Genomic DNA, 10,327 nt, shown 5'->3' on the forward strand with positions numbered 1-10,327 from the left:
GCATCGGAGGGCCGGCGCCGGAAATACCGGCCACCAGCTTTTTGCAGGCCCCCCACGGATGATGCCGCTCACCGACGGATCACCGCCTGCCAATGTTCGCCGGAGCTCCTCCCCCCTCAGCAGACGGTCGCCCCCGGGTTCAATTTCCAGCAACATTTGGTGCTAGAGGAAGGGCCCGAGTTGCGGCCATGAAACTAAGGAGCAGAGGAGTCTTTAACGCCTCTTGGCATCATGCTCCAAGTCCCAAACGCTCAGTCCAAAATTCACCACCAAGATCTCCGGCCGATCAAGTTCCACAAGTCCAACTCGAGCACTTCGATGCGCTAGTGCAGCAAGTCCAAGCGTTAGCCATTGCAGCCCAAAGCCTGCAACAAGTGGAGGCCCCTCCTGTGCCGCCTCCACGGGATCATGTTAAACAGAGGAAGAAACTTTCTCCCGAGCCATCTCGAATCAGGCATGGCTCCCACTCCAATAACGTATGTGGGGGCAACCAGCGAGAAGTAGTCCAAGTCTCACGCCAACGAGTTGGAGGGAAAGAGAAATAAAAGCTGAGGTCTGGAGAAGGAGAGTTATGGAGCTTTAAAATGGGATTGCGAGCCTCTGTGGCAAAGGGTACAACCCCATTAAATTCCATTATCCTTCCAAGTCTTCTGTCTTCCGGCAGCAAGAAACCAGCATGTACTCCCTCCTCACGGGCGTAAGTCCTCAGGACGGCGCCCGCGACGTTGCTCTCTTTCAGAGCGTTGCCATCACCGAAGCCCCCGCCGAGCTCAGAAGGCCGAGCCGAGCTCGTCATGCAGGCCGAGCTCATCATGCAGGCCGAGCTCAGAAGACTGAGTCGAGCTCATCATCCATGTTGCCGAGCTCAGAAGGCCGAGTCGAGCTCATCATGCAGGCTGAGCTCAGAAGGTCGAGCCGAGCTCATGCAAGTCGAGCTCAGAAGGCCGAGCTCAGAAGGCCGAGCGCAGAACACCTCCCAGAAAATCGAGCCAAAGAAGGCCGGTGCTGAGCCAAGTCCTGAGGGACTTCGAAGCTCGATAGCCATCAAAATATCTCCAAAAGGTACAGGACGCCACTTTGGTTTCAAATAATTTCAATATTTCATCTATTTTCAGGTCGGAGAATCCAAAAAACGACCTACGGGTATCCCTATCTCCAACATCGCCCCGCTCCGAATAAGGGCGCACGATCGCCCACGAAGTCCATCTCATGTATGTATCTCCAATGATGCCCCGACTAAGTTCGGGATGCTCCGAGTCTCGATAGTGCGTACCCAGACTCCTCGATACTTCGAGAAGACGGGGTAGTACATTCGCGGCCCTCCGTGGCGCTCAACACCAACAACGGGGTAGTACCTTTGCGGTCCCCCGTAGCGCCTCCTCGACCAAGGTCGAGATGCCCCGAGTGTCGACAGTGCGTACCCAGACCCCTCGACACTTCGAAAAGACGGGGTAGTACCTCTGCGGCCCTCCGTGGCGCTCAACACCAACAACGGGGTAGTACCTTCGCGGCCTCCCGTAGCGCCTCCTCGACTAAGGTCGAGATGCCCCGACGAGTCGACAGTGAGCCCGAGCTCCCTCGACCTCGGGAAGACGGGGTAGTACCTTCGCGGCCCTCCGTGGCGCTCAACACCAACAACGGGGTAGTACCTTCGCGGTCCCCCGTAGTGCCTCCTCGACTAAGGTCGAGATGCCCCGAGTGTCGATAGTGCGTACCCAGACCCCTCGACACTTCGGAAAGATGGGGTAGTACCTTCGCGGCCCTCCGTGGCGCTCAACACCAACAACGGGGTAGTACCTTTGCGGCCTCCTGTAGCGCCTCCTCGACTAAGGTCGAGATGCCCCGACGAGTCGACAGTGAGCCCGAGCTCCCTCGACCTCGGGAAGATGGGGTAGTACCTTCACGGCCCTCCGTGGCGCTCAACACCAACAACGGGGTAGTACCTTCGCGGCCTCCCGTAGCGCCTCCTCGACTAAGGTCGAGATGCCCCGACGAGTCGACAGTGAGCCCGAGCTCCCTCGACCTCGGGATGACGGGGTAGTACCTTCGCGGCCCCCCAAAACGTTCGTGATTGACAACAAAACACCTCCAAAATGTTCGTGGATAACAACAAAGCAACGCCCACACAGATCTCCAATGGCAACTATTTCTCCTATTGTACCGGCGTCCCTAGAAAGCGGACCCTGAACAAAAGAGCGTCCACAAAACTGGGAGAAGTGCGACGCGGAAGATCTGTCGCGTCATCTTGACGTTCTCGAGAGCTGAGTCGACCACAAGCCAAAGAAGGCTGCTGAGTCGACCTGAAGCACTTGACTCCAACTGCATGAGAGGTACACCCTACTTGGCACGCACATCTCCATATATATTTGGCTATATTACAGGATGATCGACGACTAGACTACTTCCTTTGCCCGAGCTAAAAAGCAGCTCGAACTCGGAAGTCGGGGGGTAGTGTTGGGGGAAAAAATAGACCACCCCACAAATACAATTAAGGTATCCAGGCCGCCGAGCACAGAAGGCTGCCGAGCTCATCCAGGCTGCCGAGCTCAGAAGACTAAGGCCAGAAGGCCGAGCATAGAAGCTGCTGAGCTCATCCAGGCTGCCGAGCTCAGAAGACTAAGGCCAGAAGGCCGAGCACATAAGCTGCCGAGCTCAGAAGGCTAAGGCCCAGAAGGCCGAGCACAGATCCAGGCCGAGCACAGATCCAGGCTAAGGCCCTGCAGCAGCCTCACCGCACCATGCTTTACTTGCCAGCCACGCCACGACATATTAATCAGGAACCATACCCTGCTACGACTGTCAACGCCTCACCATTCCCAAGAATGTACTGCACTGCGCGCCACAAGCAAGCTCTGGCTACGCGTCATCTTCTCCCATGATGGGAACGGGCCATCTACGGCAACTCATTACTTCACACGCCCACGTCCAATCGCGACGGTAACCCATTAATTCGCCTAGTCACATCACAGGTAACCCTGCCACCCTCCCTATAAAAAGGGAGGCTTCTTCCTCCCAAAAGGAGGCTTCGGACTGGGAAATACAGTCCCTCTCCTTCTCCAAAATTAAGCCCCCCTCTGACTTAAGCATCGGAGGGCCGGCGCCGGAAACCCCGACCACCGGCTTTTTGCAGGCCCCCCACGGATGATGCCGCTCACCGACGGATCACCGCCTGCCAATGTTCGCCGGAGCTCCTCCCCCCTCAGCTGACGGTCGCCCCCGGTTCAATTTCCAGCAACAGTTGGCGCTAGAGGAAGGGCCCGAGTTGCGGCCATGAAACTAAGGAGCAGAGGAGTCTTTAACGCCTCTTAGCATCATGCTCCAAGTCCCAAATGCTCAGTCCAGAATTCACCACCAAGATCTCCGGCAGATCAAGTTCCATAAGTCCAACTCGAGCACTCGATGCGCTAGTGCAGCAAGTCCAAGCGTTAGCCATTGCAGCCCAAAGCCTGCAACAAGTGGAGGCCCCTCCTGTGCCGCCTCCACGGGATCATGTTAAACAGAGGAAGAAACTTTCTCCCGAGCCATCTCGAATCAGGCATGGCTCCCACTCCAATAACGTATGTGGGGGCAACCAGCGAGAAGTAGTCCAAGTCTCACGCTAACGAGTTGGAGGGAAAGAGAAATAAAAGCTGAGGTCTGGAGAAGGAGAGTTATGGAGCTTTAAAATGGGATTGCGAGCCTCTGTGGCAAAGGGTACAGCCCCATTAAATTCCATTATCCTTCCAAGCCTTCTGTCTTCCGGCAGCAAGAAACCAGCATATACTCCCTCCTCACGGGCGTAAGTCCTCAGGACGGCGCCCACGACGTTGCTCTCTTTCAGAGCGTTGCCATCACCGAAGCCCCCGCCGAGCTCAGAAGGCCGAGCCGAGCTCGTCATGCAGGCCGAGCTCATCATGCAGGCCGAGCTCAGAAGACTGAGTCGAGCTCATCATCCATGTTGCCGAGCTCAGAAGGCCGAGTCGAGCTCATCATGCAGGCTGAGCTCAGAAGGTCGAGCCGAGCTCATGCAAGTCGAGCTCAGAAGGCCGAGCGCAGAACACCTCCCAGAAAATCGAGCCAAAGAAGGCCGGTGCTGAGCCAAGTCCTGAGGGACTTCGAAGCTCGATAGCCATCAAAATATCTCCAAAAGTTACAGGACGCCACTTTGGTTTCAAATAATTTCAATATTTCATCTATTTTCAGGTCGGAGAATCTAAAAAACGACCTACGGGTATCCCTATCTCCAACATCGCCCCGCTCCGAATAAGGGCGCACGATCGCCCACGAAGTCCATCTCCTGTATGTATCTCCAATGATGCCCCGACTAAGTTCGGGATGCCCCGAGTGTCGATAGTGCGTACCCAGACTCCTCGATACTTCGAGAAGACGGGGTAGTACCTTCGCGGCCCTCCGTGGCGCTCAACACCAACAACGGGGTAGTACCTTCGCGGTCCCCCGTAGCGCCTCCTCGACCAAGGTCGAGATGCCCCGAGTGTCGACAGTGCGTACCCAGACCCCTCGACACTTCGAAAAGACGGGGTAGTACCTCCGCGGCCCTCCGTGGCGCTCAACACCAACAACGGGGTAGTACCTTCGCGGCCTCCCGTAGCGCCTCCTCGACTAAGGTCGAGATGCCCCGACGAGTCGACAGTGAGCCCGAGCTCCCTCGACCTCGGAAAGATGGGGTAGTACCTTCGCGGCCCTCCGTGGCGCTCAACACCAACAACGGGGTAGTACCTTCGCGGTCCCCCGTAGTGCCTTCTCGACTAAGGTCGAGATGCCCCGAGTGTCGATAGTGCGTACCCAGACCCCTCGACACTTCGGGAAGACGGGGTAGTACCTTCGCGGCCCTCCGTGGCGCTCAACACCAACAACGGGGTAGTACCTTCGCGGCCTCCCGTAGCGCCTCCTCGACTAAGGTCGAGATGCCCCGACGAGTCGACAGTGAGCCCGAGCTCCCTCGACCTCGGGAAGACGGGGTAGTACCTTCACGGCCCTCCGTGGCGCTCAACACCAACAACGGGGTAGTACCTTCGCGGCCTCCCGTAGCGCCTCCTCGACTAAGGTCGAGATGCCCCGACGAGTCGACAGTGAGCCCGAGCTCCCTCGACCTCGGGATGACGGGGTAGTACCTTCGCGGCCCCCCGAAACGTTCGTGATTGACAACAAAACACCTCCAAAATGTTCGTGGATAACAACAAAGCAACGCCCACACAGATCTCCAATGGCAACTATTTCTCCTATTGTACCGGCGTCCCTAGAAAGCGGACCCCGAACAAAAGAGCGTCCACAAAACTGGGAGAAGTGCGACGCGGAAGATCTGTCGCGTCGTCTTGACGTTCTCGAGAGCTGAGTCGACCACAAGCCAAAGAAGGCTGCTGAGTCGACCTGAAGCACTTGACTCCAACTGCATGAGAGGTACACCCTACTTGGCACGCACATCTCCATATATATTTGGCTATATTATAGGATGATCGACGACTAGACTACTTCCTTCGCCCGAGCTAAAAAGCAGCTCGAACTCGGAAGTCGGGGGGTAGTGTTGGGGGAAAAAATAGACCACCCCACAAATACAATTAAGGTATCCAGGCCGCCGAGCACAGAAGGCTGCCGAGCTCATCCAGGCTGCCGAGCTCAGAAGACTAAGGCCAGAAGGCCGAGCATAGAAGCTGCTGAGCTCATCCAGGCTGCCGAGCTCAGAAGACTAAGGCCAGAAGGCCGGGCACATAAGCTGCCGAGCTCAGAAGGCTAAGGCCCAGAAGGCCGAGCACTAGGGGTGGCAATCGGGTCGGGTCAGGCATAAACAGGTCGGGTCAAGTACAGATCGGGTCAGAAAACTATAAATCTGAACCCGACCTGTTTATTAAACGGGTTAGGAATTACAAACCTGAACCTGACCTGTTTATTAAACAGGTAACCCGACCCGACCCGTTTAACCTGTTTAATAAACAGGTAACCTGTTTACCCAACCCGACCCGACCTGTTTAACCTGTTTGCCCAATCTGACCCGTTTAACCTGTTTAGACCTGTCCAACCCAACCTGTTTAACCTACCCAACCCGATCTGTTTAGACCTGTTTAGACCCGTTTAACCTGTTTAGACCTGTTTAACCCGTTTAACCTGTTTAACCCGTTTAACCTGTTTAGACCTGTTTAACCTACCCAACAGTTAAACGGGTTAAACGGTTTAAACGGGTCCGACATCTAAAACCCGTATCCGACCCAATTAATAAACAGGTTAGACGGGTCGACCTATTTACGACCTGAACCTGTTTAGGCCAAACCCAAACCTGTTTATGGCGGGTCGAACACGGGTTGGGTTGGCGGGTCGGGTCATATTTTGCCACCCCTACCGAGCACAGATCCAGGCCGAGCACAGATCCAGGCTAAGGCCCTGCAGCAGCCTCACCGCACCATGCTTTACTTGCCAGCCACGCCACGACATATTAATCAGGAACCATACCCTGCTACGACTGTCAACGCCTCACCATTCCCAAGAATGTACTGCACTGCGCGCCACAAGCAAGCTCTGGCTACGCGTCATCTTCTCCCATGATGGGAACGGGCCATCTACGGCAACTCATTACTTCATACGCCCACGTCCAATCGCGACGGTAACCCATTAATTCGCCCAGTCACATCACAGGTAACCCTGCCACCCTCCCTATAAAAAGGGAGGCTTCTTCCTCCCAAAAGGAGGCTTTGGACTGGGAAATACAATCCCTCTCCTTTTCCAAAATTAAGCCTCCCTTTGACTTAAGCATCGGAGGGCCGGCGCCGGAAACTCCGGCCACCGGCTTTTTGCAGGCCCCCCACGGATGATGCCGCTCGCCGACGGATCGCCGCCCACCAATGTTCGCCGGAGCTCCTCCCCCCTCAGCCGACGGTCGCCCCCGGGTCCAATTTCAAGCAACATTACCAACAACGATGAATCCGATGATTGTGGAGTTGCCAAGTCAGTAACTGGGTGGCCTAAAATATTTTTCCCTTGGTATCCCAATCACCCGTTACCTGATTGCTTAAACATGGAACACATTTGGCTTCATCGCAAATATGCAAGACAACAAAAAAAACCTATATAAAATATTGGTAGATCAGTTAACTAAGGATTTTTCTGGCTGCTGAATTCTAAATTCATCAAGAGAGATAATTGAGCTGACATGTGTGCACCAACATAGGATTCAACCTCTATGACTAGGGATCCCACCAGCGAGATTCGAAGTGGTAGAAACAAAGTTGATGGAGTATTATGATAACTTAGGAACAGCATCTCTTCCCATCCTTATAGTAGGTTCTCATATAAGTAACAAAATAAATGAAATGTTGAGTTATACTCTTAATAACTCCAAGGTAGAAAGTCTATAGAGTATTATATGATAAATATTCTTGGAGGGTTCACCTATGTGAGAACTATTATAAAGACCGTGATTAGGGGTTTGGGCTAATTTTAACATATTCTCATGAAAAAATAAGATATTAAGCACAATGTAATTGATATGCGCTAATTATATTAAGACCCAATTGATACATATTGTGTATGTGATGTGTAAAAATTTGATACAAAAACCTAGCTTAAGGTCTACTATAACTCCTTTAAATCGATACAATCAATACAAAGTGACATTCAAGTCTAGTGGAGACCTCACCTGTTGCATAGTATAAGTTACCGAGGTTTTTTTTTAAGATTTTAGCTTTTTAAAATTTAAAAGTTTTGTGAAGGATTGTAGAAATTTTTTATCTTTTTTATATTTTTAAAAGGTTTAAATTCTTAAAACACTCATACTTAATAATCCGACATGGATAAACAAATACAAGTAGACTTGCATTCATTGAAGTCCATAAGTTTTAGGTCTAGTTAGGCCTTGTAGGTTTTAGACCGGCGACCAGATGCATGTGCTCGATCAGCTTGGCCGACGGTGCTTTGCATATGGTGTGGCGTGGAAGCACGTGCAAACATGTGCATGGCTAATATTTTTGATGATATGTGTGGTTTGACTTTATTCATTTTTAGAATCCTGCATCTATAACATGGGTGCTACATAGAGTCATTGCTCTTAGATTTAAATTTGACTAACTCAATTCTTATTTTGAATCTTGCATATGTAATGGAGGAATAAAGGGGTCATTATTCTTAAATTTAAATATGAAATTCAAATTGAGCTAAGTCACACACCGTAACCCAAGCGCTATAGAGGCTTAATGCACGTGCTATTGGGTCTTTATAAGGGGCTAGCACATGAAGGCCTTTGCCTTCATGAGATAGCTGTTGAGGCTATTATGGACCTCTTCGGGGGTTAATTGGACCGAGCTTATATAAAAGCCTCGTATGCGATGCAACATAGATTATGCCTCTATGCGAGTTTTGTTGTCTTTCTTCTTTCTCGAGAGATCTATTGCTTTCTCTTACAACATTTTCCACCGTTTCCTTTCTTTCTCCTCCAACTTTTCACTTCTAAGCAATTGAAAGAAGTTGTTAGGCTTACCATAAGGCGAATAAGGTTGCTGACTGGGTCGCCTCCTATGCTGCTCATGACTCTGGTGAGTTTCTTTGGACTCGGAGTTCTATTGTTCCTCCTCCTCCTCTGAGTTATCTTATTTTCTTTGACATGGCTCACGCGTGATTAGTGTGAGTAGCCGATGTACTAAAAAGAAGAAGAAGAAGAAGAAGTCATTAGGTTCGGACTCCACACAATCATGTTCATGATAGAAGGTTTCAAGATGAGTCGGACTCATTATACCTTGAGGGTCATCTTGCTGGAAATCTACACAAAAGGCAAGTTTATTTTTAAAACAATATTCTGACGTGCCTCATTCCAAGCACAACTTTCTAATTTTCTTACATTGTCTTGTATGCAAATTATTTCATTTTTAAGATATTTTTTGAATCATTTTAAATTGTTCGCAAATATTAGCAAGCTTTTTATAATAACTACTAGAATAGTTTCTAATATCTAAGAGATCTTTAATTCAAAGTTGCATAGAACAGATCCCCAAGATACAATAATTCAATGAAACCGAATATATACTGCGAGCAAATCCAACCATTTGCTCATCTTCTCATGGTTGATCGGTAGACAATCTCCAAATGATCTTTATATATGAAGAGAGTCTACATAAATTAGTGAATGTTATTGGTTGTGTGTGAGGTCACATGATTTTATGTTGCATAGGCAATAATTTACCCATAACTGGTTGGGTCATGGCATGGTCTCCGGCGGTCAACACCAATCCAATCAGCAACGGCAACGTAGCAAGTTGGAAGACCCACCACCACTCGTCGCGCCTGCGCCCGCCCACTCCCGTTCCATGCCGCCCTGCAAGTATTTCCCATCAGCACAGGGGGAGAGCTGAGCAAAGGCTCTGTCTGCCACAGTATCTAAGTTTGTCCTTATTTTTCGAGAGCCCTCGCTCCCACGGCCATCTAAAAATAAGCTTCGCTGAAATCTGTCCAGTACTGGTTGGACAGAAGTAGCTTTTGTCATCAAAGATTATGATGCCAGACTGATTACAGTAGGGGGTTGTCGCTCTTTCGAAACCTCAATTTTTGGGGCAAAGCTTAGGACAGCATGAGATGAGCTTTCTTATATGAGATATGTTCCATAGGCTGATTGTATTATTTTGGATGAAGGCTCAACTTTCCTGCTAGCATGTCTTAGGAAAGCGATGCGGGAGAAGATGAACCATCCACTTCTGGGTGACATTCGTCGGATGCTACGGAAGTGTCGGGTTCTGCAGCTCAGGCATGTTCTTCGGAAGGCGAACTAGGCTGCTGCTGACTAGGTCATATCTTTCGCTGCGTACCACTTTGGAGAGTCTTTTTGGACTCAACAGTATTTTTTGTGTTACTTATTTGATTTTGAAACCGGCTCGGATAGCGTGAGCAGCTGATTAAAAAAAAAAAACAAAATGAAAAAAAAGGGAAGAAAAAGGCTGCGTCTGCCCCACCGGCTGTTTTTTTTTTTTTTGCCTTCCCTCGTGATGAGAGAGAGTATAGATTTTCCATGGCACCCATTTATGCTGATCTCAAATAACGAATTACCAGAGCTTTTATGCCCTTCTTTTGACAGAGTTGGGAGTGGAGTATGCATCAGCAACAGAGAAAAAACACTGTAGCCGACCAGTTTTGGGACCCCAAGAGAAACTGGAACACTGTACTGTGGACAATGGCGAAGTTATCAGCATTCTTTTCTTGTGGATGTGGTGGAAAGCAATGGTGCGTCTGCTCCACTCTGATCCTCCACGCAAAGTAAGGTAAAGGACTGGCAATAGTGGTCTTGGCCTCATGATGAAGTAAGGACAAGGTGATGTCAGATTTCCTTCTCGTTTGGTGCATAGGTGATGTCGGAAAG

Source organism: Phoenix dactylifera, chromosome 3 (genome assembly GCF_051530095.1).
Source record: "Phoenix dactylifera cultivar Ajwa chromosome 3, Ajwa_hap1_PhDact_Kaust_v1.1, whole genome shotgun sequence".
NCBI lineage: Eukaryota > Viridiplantae > Streptophyta > Magnoliopsida > Arecales > Arecaceae > Phoenix > Phoenix dactylifera.